Source organism: Microcaecilia unicolor, chromosome 5 (assembly GCF_901765095.1).
Source record: "Microcaecilia unicolor chromosome 5, aMicUni1.1, whole genome shotgun sequence".
In the NCBI taxonomy this organism is placed as follows: Eukaryota; Metazoa; Chordata; class Amphibia; order Gymnophiona; family Siphonopidae; genus Microcaecilia; species Microcaecilia unicolor.
This window is the reverse complement of record NC_044035.1, coordinates 72,076,654-72,090,723: the sequence shown is the minus strand read 5'-3', so window position 1 is coordinate 72,090,723 and position 14,070 is coordinate 72,076,654. Positions and strand designations below refer to the sequence as shown.

At 42.4% G+C, this 14,070-nt stretch overlaps 1 protein-coding gene across 1 annotated transcript in view; it reads right to left on the bottom strand.

Moving 5' to 3' along the window:
- INPP5A (inositol polyphosphate-5-phosphatase A) overlaps positions 1–14,070 on the bottom strand; it is a 778,463-nt gene that overhangs the window by 737,273 nt on the left and 27,120 nt on the right. The window lies entirely within an intron of this gene.

Genomic DNA, 14,070 nt, shown 5'->3' with positions numbered 1-14,070 from the left:
CAAAGGGTAGGGTTAAATGGTCATTTCTCTCAGTGGAGGAGGGTGAACAGTGGAGTGCTGCAGGATCTGTGTGCTATGCAACACGTTTATAAATGAAATGGAATTCAGGACGACGAGTGAGGTGATTAAATTTGCAGACGACACAAAACTATTCAAGGTTGTTAAAAAACATGCGGACTGTGAAATATTGCAGGAAGACCTTAGGAAATTAGAAGGCTGGGCATCCAAATGGCAGATGGGATTTAATGTGGACAAATGCAAGGTAATGCACATTGGCAAGAATAATCTGAATCATAGTCACCTGATGCTAGGGTCCACCTTGAGAGTCAACGCTCAAGAAAAACATCTAAGTGTCGTTGTAGATAATACGCTGAAATCTTCTACTCAGTGTGCGGCAGTGGCCAAAAAAGCAAACGGGATGCTAGGAATTATTAGGAAAGGGATGGTGAATAAGACTTAAAATACTGTAATGTCTTTGAATTGCTCCATGGTGTGACCGCACCTTGAGTACTGCATTGGGTTCTGGTTACCGTATCTCAAAAAAGATATAGCGGAATTAGAAAAGGTTCAAAGAAGAGCGACCAAAATGATAAAAGGGATGAAACTCCTCTTGTATGAGGAAAGGCTCTTCAGCTTGGAAAAAAGAGACGGATGACAGGAGATATGATTGAGGTCTACAAAATTCTGAATAGTGTAGAATGAGTAGAAATAAATCGATTTTTTACTCATTCCAAAAGTACAAAGACTTGGGGACACTCGAGGAAGTTACATGGAAATACTTTTAAAACAAATAGGAGGAACTCTTTTTTGCACTCAATAAATAGTTAAGCTCTGGAACTGTTTGCCAGAGGATGTGGTAACAGCAGTTAGTGTATCTGGGTTTTTAAAAAGGTTTAGACAAATTCCTGGAGGGAAAGTCCATAGTCTGCTATTAAGACAGACATGGGGAAGCAACTACTTGCCCAGGGATTGCTAGCATGGAATGTTGCTGCTAATTGGGTTTCTGCCAGGTAATTGTGACCTGGCTTGGCCACTGTTTGAACAGGATACTGGGCTAGATGGACCATTGGTCTGACCCAGTATGGCTACTCTTATGTTCTTATGAAGTAATATAGCATCAAATCTTTACATACATTAACACAAGAAAAATAAGAGTAATTCATTTTTTTTTACATTTTACTACCCATAAACACAGCAGGCATCGGTTTCCACCATAGAAAGCAGAGACAGACAGCCAATCTTCCTTTTCTCACAGAATAGACAGTAGCCACTAGGCAGCAATCTGTCATGTAAAAATGCAGCACTCTCTTCCTCCATGCTTCCCCACCCCCAACCCATATGTTGTATTAAGTATATAATAAGAATTAGATTAATCCCACTGGAAAACCTTGATGAAACATTTCACCAGGGACAAAAAAGTTCCTGTGAGAACTTTCCTTTATGCAGTACAGTGTGTTCAAAATACCATACTCTTAGTGGCCTCCAGGTCAGAGGAATTTCCACTTTCCCTTAGGCTGGCAGTCAGAATAATAGTATTAAACCAGGATGTTTAAAAACACACATGCACTCCAACAACCTGACCGAGATTTAAGAATGGACCAAAGAGCAACTTCTAGGCAGAATGTATCATTGGTCAACAATGTGCAGTTATTTCTGCATAACAATCAAATGGGGGGGGGGGGGGGGGAGGGGGCCATCAGTTTCTATTTATTTATTTATTGCATTTGTATCCCACATTTTCCCACCTATTTGCGGGCTCAGTGTGGCTTACAATACATTGTAAATAATGGAAATACGATTTGTTACAATTCAGTTATGGATTACATTGTGAGAATTTAAGCGAAAGCAGAGTCAAGGTATCGTTAGGGAATAGGACAAGGAAAAGAACAATGGAAAGAGACAACGGGAAATTAATAGGGTAATAGAACCTTAGCAAATGAACATTCGGTATAACATTTTTTGTGAGTAAAGGTTTAAGTGTGATAAAATTACGGGGGATAAGAGTTCAGAAAAGAATGTATTCTTTTTTTTCCTTTTTAATGCTCGCAGCTCAGTAAGAACCAGGATTGGGGATCTAACACCACAAATAATCCTTCATTCGCAACTATCCAGGGGTTTTCTTATCCACCCCCTCCCAATCCTCAGCCAGGGGCCACTCACCATGGCTCCCTTCATAACCCTGCAGTCATGGGCACTAACTCCATTCTCTGTGCGTTACCACTGCATAACTGACTTTCTATCCTCATGGGCTCCGATGCTGAAGAGAGAGAGAAGAAGATTCTGCAAGGAAATATTGCTTTTATTATTCCCAGTCCAATGGAAGTTGGAAAGAATTATTCAACAGGGTTGAGAATGTCTGTCTGACCAGTCGGCAAAATGACTCCCCCAAACTTATGAAATGGGCCAAAACTTGACATGAGGCTAGTCTCCTTATTTATATCCATTATCCTTGCTGGTCTTGTCCTTTTCAATAAGCACCAGACTTCACCCAGCACTCTTACCTAACACTGCCAGCCTCAATGGTAATGCTCATCACCGGACACAGGCCTGATTAGGTACCACACCTGGACTGGCCTCTACCTAGCATCAATAGGCACCAGTTCCCATCAACATGCCTTGACCTCCCTCAGTCCTAGTCACTGGTAATAGGCAAACCATCTAATGGACAAAGCCACCAGGTGTTATCATGCAAGGATAGCCCCCCACCCCTCCTGACAAGAGTGCGTCACTATCCAGACTAGACACCAGTGCCATCCATTTTACCATCATCATCTAAACAGCCCTCATCTAAATATTGCTCTTATTACACCACAACACCAGCACAGCTGGCTATGCCTAGACTGCTGTGAGTGACTCAGCAGAGTCAACATCGACACACACTCATGTGTTTTCCCCGTGCCATCTAAAAACTGTGCAAGTACAATCTAGTGTCCAATGTTCCCATCAATCTGTTCCCATATGGCTTATTACGGGAACATTGGACACTAAAGGGTTAAGCTCTAAGCCTACACTTAGAACTGTGATGAGCACTCAACTACTCAGTAACTTCCATTGGTAAGTGCTGGCCTTCTCCCATTAGTGCCAAACACCATCCATATCAGCAAATGCTGATCTGGACCTGGTGCTGCGATGAACACCAAATTATACCCAGCATCACGAGTGGAGAAGAGCCAAGGTTCTACATACTGCAAACAGAGATGCCTGCCTGCCCTATTCTTAGCACAAAGACCAAAGATTCAAGTACTTACATGAGGACTCCTGCTGCTGTATTCCCTCTGCAAACAGCTTCTGCTGTCAGAAAGATCACCAACAAGCTCTCAAGTCTCTTGCACTGTCAGAGGACTTCACTGCCTAGTCTATTTTTGGTTCCTAAATCTTTATTTTCATTGGTCTTTACACTTTCTCTTTCTATTGTAACGTACTATGTATTAAAGTCTAGTAGTATGTTCACTTTGTGTTCTGTATGATGTGATTTACTATATTGTCAGCCACACTAAACTCAGGTTGCTGGGATAGTATGGGTTATAAATGTCAAATAAACAAACAAACATGCCTCAGCAGCCAACCAGCCCTTTGGGGGAAGAGGCTCCTTCCAGTGCTTTGGGGAGGGGCCTGCCATAGCAACACAGTGCCTCTTGCCTTACTTTAATTAAGGTTTAAACATTCCAGTCAAGAGCTCTAAGGCCAGAAAACTTCCTGCCTGGTCTAAAGGGTCTCCTCCCCTGAAGGAGCCTCTCAGCATTACTGCTTCAATTTAGATGCCTGCTGGACAGATAGCAAATACTAAGGGATGCTCTGGCTGCACCAGTCTTTGTACAGAATCCAAGCAGTTTGTCTCCACCTGCTGGAAGGAAAGGCAACACTTATTAGTCTAGATTAGAGAGTTGTACAGGAACGGGTATTGGAAGGAAGGGTAACACTTACTAGTCTAAATTAGAGAGCTGCGTGGGAATGGGTATTGTAGGAGTCCCAAGGGTATGACCTCCAGGACCATAGGAATCCTGTGAGGTTGAGAGACATTTGGAGTATCCCCCATGGAGAAACCCACAGCAATTTCTGGCAGCACCACAAGAGAGGCTATTGGAGTACCACTACTCAAATATGGAGGAGTAAGAGGAGAAAATTTCAGAGAAATCTTCAGTGGAAAGAGATTTAGCCAACACAAAATCCTCACAGGTCGAGTTTGATGAATCAGCTCTGCTCTTTACACTCCAAGGTAGGAGTTGGTGGCATATTTTTGCAGAACTTTGCAACTGTTGCTCTAGTCTCTTCTGATTTGTTGTTTTTTTTTAATCCCGAACAAGCCTCCCCTCCCAAACTTTGTATCTGAACACTGGATCCTGCAGGCACAAAGGCAGGCTCCGCCTCACTTGTGGCAAGAAAATTTAGAATAAAATGTGAGCACACCACCAAGACAGAGCACAGATGTGTGTGCGAGGAAGGGGGGCTGTTTGCATAAACTATTTGTTGTCCTAATCAATGTTTTATTAGGTCACTTTTCTCCTCCCCACTTAACGAGCCATGTTATTATTGACCCCAATGCTACTTGACATTTTTTTCTTGATTGTCATGTTTTCATTTCTAAAGTTACATTGTTTTTCTTATCTTGCTTCCTGCACCCCACTCTCGCCTTGTTTCACTGAAATGGGCATCATGTTTATTTCTTGCAGGACTTTGAGTGGGGTACTGAAGGAAGAACCTGCGAGTACATATGGGAATGGAGGAGATTAATTGTGGGGACTGGTTGTGATAGAATGGATCTTAGCAGGTACGCTGGGGACAGGTGGGAATGAGTTAAATTTCTGTCCCCGTACAACTCTCTAGTCTGGATCAGTTTGGCAAGGATAAAGAGGAAGCCAAGGTTCAAAGCTGACTGAGGCTCCTTATATCTCAGGCAACGCACTGTACCCTCCACTGTTTCAGGTACAAAAATTTCATTTCCTTGTCTCCAAACAGCATACAATATAACTACTGCACCTGAATGAAGCTTGCTTTGAGTTACCAAGCCATGAACAGGAATGAGCTAAAGGCCCCAAAAAATAATGCCTGGAAACACCGTATTATATATTTTCTAGTTGCTTATGTTTTAGAAGGACAAGATGAAGACCTGTTAGCCTCTAACCCTTGATCTGTCAGATAAGTCAACCTATAGCAATTCTATGGGTAGGTCCAAACACTCATGGATTTTTAAGCTACAAAATGGGGGTAGAGGCTGCTCTTACAATGTGTGTGGTATGTTATAGGGACATTACACAATATGATTGTTGTACTGTATGCTTTCATTTTTGATTTTGTAAATCACTATCAGTATGCCTCAAACAGTGACTAATACACATAAATAAATTGTGTCAAGGTCTTCGTACACAGGCAACTGAGGTTTTCTGCCCCCTCCATCTTTCCTCTGGTCCTACCACACATCCCCAACTTGGCATTGCTGCAGTCCCTCAGGAACTGTAAATCTGTTCGATACACAGAAGCATGGCCATGAGCCAAGCAGCAGGTGATCACCAACAGTTCTATCAGCTAGAGAAACAGATGTCAGGTTGACTTCATAATGCAGCGACAGATGCTCTAGTTTTGATTCCCAGCCCCAACTTGAAATATTTATATTTCTTTTCATAGCTACAAAAAAAATGAATACTGCCATCAGCTTAACAAGCCTGCACTTGAACTGCCATAAAATATATTTCCACAATTATGTAATTTATGTTTCCTCAAAGTATAAATACATATTTACGGCCAGATGTACTAACAGGGTTTTAATAAGGTAGCATGTGGAGCACTAACACCATTATATTTATTATTGTCATTTCCCGCCAGGAGAACTGTTTTTGTTATCCAGCAGGATAAAACTCAAAATTAAATAACCACTGACAAACTGCTGGCACTTCCCACTAGCACATTAAAACTACAAATTCAGTTTGTAAATGTAATCAAAGCAATACATGGCCGGGTTTCCAACTGATCAAAAAACAAAACAAAAAAAAAAAAACAAAAAAAAAAACTTATTTAGCTCCATGCTTCAAATGGCTAATGTGGCCCAAGGACTCAAACAGCAGCACATGTAGATTGTGTCACTAAGGTAACCAAGTTTCACAGCAATTCCAAGGCACCAACACATGCATTTCTGTATTGTTCGTACTTTTTTTTTTTTTCTTAAACTTACTAAAAATCTTCCAGTTTGAAATCAAATTTCAGCTTTTAAAAATCACTTTTTCTCCATTTTGTTTTTCATACCTTTTTCCTCCCACTTTTCCCCCTAGTCCACACCCTCCTCTCCCCTCTCTCTCTCTCCTGCAGTCTCTACACCCTCCTCTCCCCTCCCTCTCTCCTGCTGTTTCCTTTCTCCTCCCATTCAATTGTCAGCTCCCTACCAGTTTGACAATATTTCCTCTCCCCCCTCTATAATCATGAGTCAAATACCTCCCTTAAAGAGTTTTTCAATCCCTCATAAACAGTAAAATTCCACTCCTCTTCCCCCTTTTAAGCTACCCTTCTCCCCATCCTTCCACTCCTCTTCATTGTACCTCCAGGCTGTCTCAGCCTCTATCTTCTGTTACCCTATCCTTTCCATGTGAGCACCCCAAACAGTTTATTTGGGGAAAACAAGTATAGCAGAAGCAATTACAAAATGTGACCCCCTGGAATATTGCGTCATCTACATCGAAGGCCTGCTCCAGAACATACAAGTGGCATCTGCTTGGGGTGAGTCAGAGGCAATAAACAACTGGGGGGGGGGGGGAGATGGAGGCGGAGGAGGAGGAGAAGAAAGAGTTTAGCTCTAGCAAATTGGAAGCAGCAAGAGGATTACTGGCAGCTGACAGGGTAGTGGCCATGCAGTATCTCAAAAATAGTGGGCAAACTGTAATGTGGATACCATGGCATTACAGGAAACTAGAATCCTTGTCCATAAACTAAACCTGTTTTTTGTATTTTCAACACTGGTGATTACAAATAAGGACACTGGAGAAGAGACCATCAGTTCTAACCAATGCCTTTTTTTTTTAGGACCAAACAAACATTCTGGGTTCACAATTTGATTTTTTTCTGCATCAAGCCACTCCCCAGCTCAACTGGAGCTGTTACAAAAAGACAGCATTCAAAACTCCTAGACACAGGGAGGTCATGATCAATTACTTTAGGATGGTACCTAGTAGCCAGATCCATAGTCTATGATTGAACTATTCCAGAAAGACATTGTACACGACCTCCGGCTGAGGACTATCACTGCAATGAATCAAATACATGATTTTTTTTTTTTTTGGGGGGGGGGGCGATTATATACAAATAATTCTGAATGGCTCACAGAAGGGCAACAAAAATGAAAGAGGGGATGGACCACCACTCATACAGGGAAAGGCTACAGAGGTTAGGGCTCTTCAGCTTGGAAAAGAGACGTCTGAGATACGATATGACAGAGGTCTACAAAATTCTTAGCATATCCGGGTTTTAAAAAATGTTTGAACAAGTTCCTAGAGAAAAAGTCTATAGTCCGCTATTGAGATAGCCATGGTGGAAGCCACTGCTTGCCCTGGGATCCACAGCAGTGCCGTAGTGAGGGCGGCTGACACCCGGGGCAGGTCGCCGCTACGCACACCGCCCCCGGGTGCAGCACAGCGCCCCCCCCCTCGGCGCGCACCCTCCCCCCCCCCCCCCCGGAAGCACATTGTTACTTACTTTAGAAGCGAGGGGCGGCCAGGAGGGCCGATCCGCCCCCGAGTCCACGTTGCTGGGAGCTGCGGGGGCTCCATTGCTTCCTTGCTCTCTCTGCCCCGGAACAGGAAGTAACCTGTTCCGGGGCAGAGGGAGCAAGGAACCAACGGAGACGACACCCCCCCCCCCCAGCGGCGTGCACCCGGGGCGAACCGCCCCACCGCCCCCCCTTCCTACGCCACTGATCCATAGCATGGAAGCTTGCTACTATTTAGGATTCTGCCAGGTACTTGTGACCTAGATTGGCACTGTTGGAAGCAGGATACTGGGCTAGATGGACCATTGGTCTCACCCAGTATGACTATTCTAGCGTTCTTATGTTTATAAAGAGTGGATAAAACACAAGTTTTACCAACTGGTTGGTCCAATTATTACTTTTTTTCTGCCCCTTTATATGGTAAAGGGGATATTGATGAAGGCTAGGCAGACTCAGAAGTGGTGTTTATTTAGGAATACAGTTATGCTAACAGCTAGTAAATTGGTGGGTGTGTCAATGAACAGTTTTTCTTGGAGTCTGTCAGCCCTGTGTCAACATCAGAGGAAGAATGGAATGAGAAACACTCAGCTCTAACAATGTTCAACTCTAGAGCTTGGGACCCACTGAAGGTCCATGAAGCCCAGCATCCCGCCCCCAACAGTGGCCAATCCTGGTCACAAGTACCTGGCAAGATGGCAAAACAGTACATTTTATGCTGCTTATCCTAGAAATAAGCGTGGATTTTCTCCCGAGTCCATCTTAATAATGGCTTATGGACTTTTCTGTCAGTGAAGTTATCCAAATCTTTTTAAATCCCACTAAGCTAAATGCTTTTAACACATTCTCTGGTGACGAATTCCAGAGTTTAATTGCACATTGAGTGAAAAAATATTTTCTCCCATTTGTTTTCAATTTACTATTTAGTAGCTTCATTGCGTGCCCCCTAGTCCTAGTATTCTTGGAAACAGTAAAACAAGAGATTCACGCCCACCCATTCCATTCCACACATTTTACAGACCTCTACCATATCTCCCCTCAGTCATCTTTTCTCCAAGCTGAAGAGCCCTAGCCACTTTAGCCTTTCCTCATAGGGAAGCCATCCCATCCCCTTTATCATTTTCATCACCCTTTTTCTGTGCCTTTTCTAATTCCGCTATATCTTTTTTGAGATGCGGTGACCAGAACTGCACACTACTACTACTACTACTATTTAGCATTTCTATAGCGCTACAAAGCATACGCAGCGCTGCACAAACATAGAAGAAAGACAGTCCCTGCTCAAAGAGCTTACAATCTAATAGACAAAAAATAAATAAAGTAAGCAAATCAAATCAATTAATGAGAACGGGAAGAGAGGAGGGTAGGTGGAGGAGAGTGGTTACGAGTCAAAAGCAATGTTAAAGAGGTGGGCTTTCAGTCTAGATTTAAAGGTGGCCAAGGATGGGGCAAGACGTAGGGGCTCAGGAAGTTTATTCCAGGCGTAGGGTGCAGCGAGACAAAAGGCGCGAAGTCTGGAGTTGGCAGTAGTGGAGAAGGGAACAGATAAGAAGGATTTATCCATGGAGCGGAGTGCACGGGAAGGGGTGTAGGGATGGACGAGTGTGGAGAGATACTGGGGAGCAGCAGAGTGAGTACATTTATAGGTTAGTAGAAGAAGTTTGAACAGGATGCGAAAACGGATAGGGAGCCAGTGAAGGGTCTTGAGGAGAGGGGTAGTACAAGTAAAGCGACCCTGGCGAAAGATGAGATGGGCAGCAGAGTTTTGAACCGACTGGAGAGGGGAGAGGTGACTAAGTGGGAGGCCAGCAAGAAGCAGATTGCAGTAGTCTAAACGAGAGGTGATGAGGGTGTGGATGAGGGTTTTGGTAGAGTGCTCGGAAAGAAAGGGGCGGATTTTACGGATGTTGTAAAGAAAGAAATGACAGGTCTTGGCAATCTGCTGGATATGAGCAGAGAAGGAGAGAGAAGAGTCAAAGATGACCCCAAGGTTTCGAGCTGAGGAGACAGGGAGAATGAGAGAGCCATCAACAGAAATAGAAAACGGGGGGAGCGGGGAGGTGGGTTTGGGGGGGAAAATGAGAAGCTCGGTTTTGGTCATACAGTATTCGAGGTGCGGTCGCACATGGAGTGATACAAAGGCATTATAAAACATCTTCATTTTTCTTTTCCTAATACCTAACATTCTATTTGCTTTCTTAGTTGCCGATGCACACTGAACAGAGGGTTTCAACATATCATCAACAATGACACCTAGATCTTTTTTCTGGTTGGTAACTCCTAAGTGGAACCTTGCTTCACGTAGCTATAGTGCTGCTTGGTGACAAACCCTTAACATACTCGTAGTAACATCCCCCTTGCACGTTATACAAATTAGGCACACCATTTATAGAACAGCACCAAACACTTATGCATTGGCAATCACATGCTTAAGTGCTAATAGTCTATAATACCAGGGTGCACTGAATGTATCTGTGTAAAATATATATATATTTTTTTTTTACACACACACACTAATAGAGCACTAAGGTGCCCTTTTACATACATACACACACAGTATATATGCCAGTTTACAGAATGAGAGAAAATATGTTATAAAGCAGCCTTTCCGTGAAAAAAAAATACATACACAACACAATGATAATCAGTTTCTCAATAATAATCTGTTCTAGGCAAGAAACCATCACTATCCAATGCTATTAGTGCCTGAAAGACTCATCCTCGTCTACTTTATATATCCAGTCACTGTATAGTACAGACAGCAATTTTGAATCAATTTTGCTTGGCAGAAATGACCTGTGAGTCACAGAAAAGCTCTACAGAGACTGCTAAAAGACCTCATTGTTTCTAACCTGCTTACCTCAAGAGCCTGTTTCACACTGAATTGCTGTTTAAAAGGACAAAGCAAAAATAAATAAATAAATAATATAATCTAGCGGTGGCAAAAACGTCAAAGTAATTTTTTATTTATTTTTTTTATTTTATTGCATTTGTATCCCACATTTTCCCACCTCTTTGCGAGCTCACAATATAAGATGAATGATGGAAATACAATTCGTTACAACTTGGTTATGGATTATATTGTGAAAGAGTTATGCGAGACAATCAAAGTGTCGTTAAGGAATATAACAATATTCAAATAAGTCTTTTTTTTTTAATCCAACTGAATTTTTTTTTTTTGGGGGGGGGGGTAGGGGGCAGGGAGAATTTCTACAGCTTCCCCTTACATTTTCTGTTAATCTTCTTGCTGTTCTGACTGTTCAAGCATACACCAATAAAATGAAGCTGGTCACAGTGCAAACAGGATTCTATAGTCTTCAAGGGTTCGCCTCAATAAAATCCCATTCTCTCGAAGACTACAGAATCCTGGTTTTAGTGTGCTGAGGCCAGCTCCTTTTTATTTATTTGTTTCGGTTTATTAACTATCAGTAAACAAATAAAATAAAAATAAATAAAATCTTTATACAATGATAGTACTCCTCCTTTATTGCCAGTTACCAAATCATCCTATACTAGCTAACACCCCATGAAGATCAGAAGATCTTTCTGCCTTTCCCTCGACCAACTCCATTGCTTCAATCCACGCTGCCCAGATTCTCTGCCTCTAACAGTCCGTTTTCTCCAATTTGTTTTAAATTTACTACTTTGTAGCTTCATTGCGTGCCCCACTAGTACTAGTACTTTTCGAAAGAGTAAACAAGCAATTCACCTCTACCCGTTCCACTCTGCTCTGTATTTTATAGACCTCTATCATATCTCCCCCTTAGCTGTCTCTTCTCCAAGCTGAAGATTCCTAGCCACTTTAGCCTTTCCTCATAGCGAAATCGTCCAATCCCTTTATCATTTTTGGTGCCCTTCTCTGTACCTTTTCTAATTCCGCTATATCTTTTTTGAGATGCGGTGACCACTAACTCTACCACTGTCAGAGGAGGTATGATGGCATTTGCTCCCGACCCCTCCCACACATCCATTAATCTTCTGATTCCTCCTCACACACCTGATCCCACCCCAATCCCTCTCAGTCAATGGTCTAACCCCCCAGATCCAGACCCCAACCCCCACCAAATTAACAGCCCTGTTAAGGGGGTCATTGGCACCATTGTGGGATGTGGCACTAACCCCAGCAGCAGCGGAGAGGAAGGGGAGAAAGGGGGCAAGGGACTGGAACTTGATATGTTGCCTTTCTTTGGTTTTTGCATAGTATATAAAGGTACTTATTTGTTAAGTGACTTACCCAGAGTCACAAGGAGTTGCAGTGGGAATCAAACCCAGTTTTCAATGGTCAAGGTCCGCTGCACTAACCACTAAGCTACTCCTCCTATTGCTGACCAAACCCACTGTACCACCAATTCTGACCTGTGTAACCTGGGGAGAATCCGAGGGCTAGTCCTTTGACTTGGGGGCAGGGGGGCGGGAAAGGAAGGGTCAAGGTGGAATCAGAAACCTGTTGCACCACCCTAGCTAGCTATTACTGCAACTGCCCTCAACAACCCAGCGTCATATTTAATAAAAGGTACCAACATGATACAAATATATATTTTTAAAAAGTACTAAATCAGTGTTATATATTTTTAAAAAACTAAATCAGTGGGACTGATGATGAGATCAGCGAGTCATAAGCTCTGTGTTCCCTATGTGAAATGAGTTGCTGCTGAGGTCCATTATAATCCAAGCATTAGAATGGTCTGTTATTGGTACCTTATTGAATATATTTAGCGCTGGGTTACTAAAGACTGTTGTGTGGCTTGAAAAAAAAAACTTTTGGACTAAAAGTCCAATTGTAACCTGCCCTGCCACTAAATGTGAATGACAGGGCGAATAGAATGGGCTGGCAGTGTCCCTGCACCGTCTGCCCTGTGCAGTGAAATCAGGGCACTCCCTCTGCATTTACAACCCAGCCTTTGCACTTACCTCACAGCACTTTTGGGGCCCTGTTTACTAAAGGTGCGCTAAGCGTTTTTAGCGTGTGCTAAAATTTAGCGAGTGATAACTGTGCAGATGCCCATTGGAATATTATGGGCGTCTACACGGTTAGCATGTGATAGTGTTTAGAATGTGCTAAAAAAAACGCTAGCGCCGCTTAGTAAATAGGGCCTTGGTTTTAAACCATGCAGTTAGGCAAAAAGTTACTGCACTTTAGGAAAAATGACCCTTTATTTGTGCAATCACAGAATAACATATTGCAATACCTTCAGGAAGCCTATTTTATTTTGAAACATGTACCATCTTTCAAATGACTCACCATATCCATAATAAAAAAAAAAAAAAATTAAGTCACTACACACCCACTAACTCTACCCCAGCTGAACAACAAGTCCAGCAATTTAAAATAGAACAACAAAAGCAGAACTGAATGCATTATCAAATAATAAAAATAAAATCTCCATTACATTCAACCAGAACTACTCTCCATAATTAAACTCAAGCCTCTTCAACTAGCTGCTTATTACTCCAAACCACAAAAGCAGCACCTTTACCCTTAACTCTGATGTTTTTTTCCTACCAGTTTTAGTGGTGAATATTACCTGAGAACTCCAATGCAACTGACCGCCCACAGCAAGTCAGTACAAATGTTAGTAATAATAATAAAATGACAACGCCACAAACAAGTCGCTTTCATGATAGCAAAGACAGCTTTGACATTCACAAATCAAAAAAGAAACAGCAACAGTAGGAGCAATCAATGTAAACATGCAATGGTTGTATAAAAAATGAACGCATTAATCACGGGATATTAATAATTTGGGGGCAGGGGAGTTCTGAATCTCCAGCATACAATGAAATTAAGTATCGGAGAAACTGTCCTAGTTAATTCCCTTGGAAAATTGGAAACTTCAGACTGCGTGTGCTAAAATCAGTAGGTATTCTGCACCTTTTTTTGTACAGATGGACAAGTGAGAACAGAGCACCATGTGCACTGCTGAAATCCTGTGTGTGTGAACTGCTGTCCCAACCTCAATACACCCCCAGGGAACTAATTGTTGAAAAACTGCACTGGCTTCCAATCAGAGAACGCATCACTTTCAAAACCTGCACCTTGGTCCATAAGATTATCTATGGTGAAGTCCCAGGTTACATGATTGACCTGATTAATCTCCCAATCAGAAATAGTACCAGTTCATCACGGATTTACCTGAATCTGCACTACCCAAATTGCAAAGGACTAAAATACAAGACAACCCATGCGTCCAACTTCTCTTACATAAGCACACGTCTGTGGAACACATTGCCACAAGCTGTGAAAACAACCTACGATCACCTAAAATTCAGGAAATCATTAAAAGACCCACCTATTCGGAAAGGCATATCAGACTGACGCAACTTAAATGCCTCAACTCTGCAAACACTTCACTATCAAAGATCATATTGGACATTATCAACCC